General features: G+C 61.3%; 1 long non-coding RNA gene across 1 annotated transcript; it reads right to left on the bottom strand.

Annotated features, from left to right (window-relative positions):
• Nucleotides 1–1,113: 1,113 nt before the first annotated feature.
• On the bottom strand, nucleotides 1,114–2,835 carry LOC122205057. Its single transcript, XR_006195887.1, has 3 exons — nucleotides 2,548–2,835; nucleotides 1,866–2,115; nucleotides 1,114–1,555 (listed from the first exon to the last, which is right to left on the bottom strand). It is a non-coding gene; the product is annotated as an uncharacterized LOC122205057 (long non-coding RNA).
• Between the last annotated feature and the right edge of the window lie 596 nt (nucleotides 2,836–3,431).

A 3,431-nucleotide genomic window follows, 5' to 3' on the forward strand; every position in this document is an offset into this window, starting at 1 on the left:
GAGATTTATGCACACAGTTGATCCCTTGAGGAAGCTGGGAGTGAAAACTCACAAACGGCCCATGTTCCAGGGCTGGGGCGCTTTGGAAATTCTGATGTGGGGACACAGGATGCAGAGGAAGAGACTTGAGTGGCCAGCACCCAGCCCCAGGGAAAGCTGGTTCGGGAAGAGCACCTACCTGGCCCCCGCCTCACCCCACACGCTGCACCAGAGTTTCTCCGCCGGTCCTGGGACGAGCCCTGCTGGGGGAGGGTCCGCGCCTGTGGCCGCGGATGGGGGCTGCGCTCTGTTGTCCAAGAGAGGGGTGCCGGTCACACTTCTCGCTGTGGATCGGCTGGGGCCTGTGCTTCCTCACATTGTCACCTGGGCTGCGGGTCCCCAGACCAGAAACCTGCCCATCTGAAGGTGCCCAGCGCTGCGTCCCTTGGGTTTCACTTGCCCGAGTCCCTCCCAGGGACCCTCCGCATCTCTGACGCCTGCTCCCATGGGGGTTGCCTCCCCATGGACTGGGACGGGTCTGGCCTCCATCCCGGGGAACGCACTGGCTTTGGAGCATTATTTGGTGCAGAAGCCTGTGAACCGTTCGGGCCCTGGGTCATGAGGGATGCTCTCCGCTCCGTGATGTGACCGTCCGGCCTTCTGCATCTCCCGGTTTCTGTTTGGGCCACGGGAGGACCAGCCGTGTCCTGTCTCGTGTCAGGCTGTGGTGTCACGGCACAAACAGGGGTCTCCACCCTGAGACTGTGCCCATTGTAACCGAAGGGGCCTCTTTTAACCCACCTAATCTTTAATCCATTGTGATTTCAATATCAAAGGAGAAAAAGTCTATTTCAAACGAACACAAAGTACAAAAATGAATCTGTCTCGTCTGAAAAGTTGGTTCAGACCCAAAGGTATCTCTGGCGAGATTCCACTTGACGGAAACCTCCAGAGTAGGTAACGGAACACCGAGAGAAAACAGACTCGGGTTCCCAGGGGCTGGAAGGGACACGAATGGGGAGTGAGGGCTGCGGGTACACGGTGACCCTTGGGGACCGAGATATTCTGCAGCAAAATTCTGTGGCGTGGTTCACAGCGTCGTGAGCGTACCCCGTGCTCAGGAATTGCACAATATAAAATAAATAAATTTTTATTGAAGATTAATGTGGATTTTAAACAAACCATGAACAAATAAAGTACCACCTAAAATGTAGTGGAGACAAAGGATAAGGGAGAAGAGGAAGAGTCATTCTGGTGGCGGGGTCGGCGACTGGGACTGGAGCAACAATTAGAAATACAATAAACACCCCTCGAAGGCCTTTGGGCCCTTGATTTGTGGCCGGAATCCATACGGGAACAAGGGCGGTGGCAGGAACGGTGTCGGGAGCAGAAGCAGGAACCAGCTGACTCTGTTCAGGTGCCCGCTGTCCCAGCACAGGTTCCAGGTCACCTGCTGGCTCTCCGGCCCCTGCAGGAGTCGCCCCAGACTCCACCCCTGCCTGCAGAGACGCCGAGGACCCGGATGCCCTTGGGTCGGGCTCTGGAGGTGCCCCGGCTTCTGGTCCTGCCCCGGACTCTTGAGAAGGAAACAGAGTGATGGTTGCAGCGGCTCCAAGGCCTCAGGGTGAGAGGAGGGAAGTTCCCCCCGCCCCCCACCCACCCAGCGACGGCCTCTCCAAGGGCCTTTGCAGACACACAACTCACCCCAGAGCCTCCCCGAGAAGCCGCGGCCAGGAACCCACACCAGGACATCTGCCCCCGCAGTCCGCAGCCCAGGCTCTCAGTCTCTGCTCCTGGCCCCACACGAGCCCCCGGGGGCTCCTCCCTGGGTGGCCCAGCACCGCCCGGACCCCGTGAACACACATCTCCCACCCCAGCCTTCTCACCCTCGGGCTCTGGCTCCGGGGGCTCCGGGTCCTGATCCCAGGACCCGTGAACCAGGACCCTGTGGAGGGGCCGGGGAGGTGAAGGAGGCCTTCCCAGGTCAACTCCAGGCTCTGCCTCCCAAGACCTCCCTGCAGCCACTCTCTCCCTGGGTCCAGGGTGGCCCTCCTGGGCGACGGGGCACACGCACAACTCTGTAGGGCAGGTGTATCGGGATTCGGCCAGACGTTTCCCGATTTCATCAGTTGATTTCTGTAAAGACAGTGACCCGAGGATGGCCCGGAGACATCACAGCCCCGCCCAGTCATCCTTAGTGTCCTTCCACCCTCTCCACCTGTGGCTCCCAGATTGGACACAGACCTGAGTGTGCATAGACCTGCACCTGGGACACAGTGACATCCACCTACAGGGCTCGGGATGAACAACGGGGACAAGAGGGCCACCCCAGCACACCCTGTCCCTCCCAACCAGCCTTGACCGAGTGTGAGCCTGACCCGCCCACCAGGCATCTGACCCCTTCATCAGCCTGCACCTGCTCAGGTGGGCCCTCCACACACGACCCCTCCTTCCACGCGCACACACACACACACACACACACACACACACGGGGGGACATGGGGCCGCACAGGTCAGATCAGAGCGGTGTCGGGGTGGACTGGATGTCTCTGGGTCTCCCTGTGTTACCTTTGGGTCCCTGTGAGCTAGAGACCTGAGGCGTCCTGTGCACGACCTGACCCACTGTCTCCAGGGTCGGGAAGCGTCTCGGCCGCGGGCTCGCCTGAGCCGGCAGGCGCGGAACACGGGCACACAACAGGAGAACATGTTCGTCAGGCGTAGGTGTCCCAACGAATGAGCCCAGTCGGGCGCTGTCTCCAGAACGTGGGTGCCTGGTGAGCCGGGTTCTGAGTTCAATCGGGCTCTGTGACCAGGGAGGTGAGGTCACTTCCTGGGGTCCCCTTACCTGGCTTCCTGCTCCTACAAGAGCCCCTCCCAGGCTGCAAAGGGCTCCCCTCCACCCCATGCCCTGTCCCTACAGTGGCACCAACACAGCCCAGACACGTCCCCGCGAGGCCTGGAGCGGCCGGTGCCACGGCTTTGGGGCCACAGAGCTGGGTTGAGACCTGGGATTTCCTCCTGACCAGTGCTGGGACCCTGCACAGACCCCGTGCCTCCCGGGGCCCCCCGGTCTCCTCGTCTGCACAGTGAGGTCCTTGTGGCATCTACTTGTAGGGGCGCCATCAGGGAGCCACCTGTAGACACGTCTCGTGCCTGCTATCCCAAGAGGCTCGTGGGCACACGTGGCCGTGGAAGGATGAGGAAGGGGTGCGCCTGGCATGGAACACAGGAGAGGGCCGAGTGGAGTCTCCTTGAGGTCATGGCCTCCTGCTCAGCACAGACCCAGGTGTGTGCCGACCCCTAGGGCACCTGGACCCCAGCTTCCGGCCGGGCTCGGGGACGGACACCAGAATGTGTCCCTGTGTCCTGTAGCTCTACACAACTCGCCCTGTCCCTCCCTGTCACCCTTGACCTGGGGTGTGGACATGACCCTCCCATCGGCCTGCTCCTGC

The sequence above is a fragment of the Panthera leo genome, chromosome D4, assembly GCF_018350215.1.
Source record: "Panthera leo isolate Ple1 chromosome D4, P.leo_Ple1_pat1.1, whole genome shotgun sequence".
NCBI lineage: Eukaryota > Metazoa > Chordata > Mammalia > Carnivora > Felidae > Panthera > Panthera leo.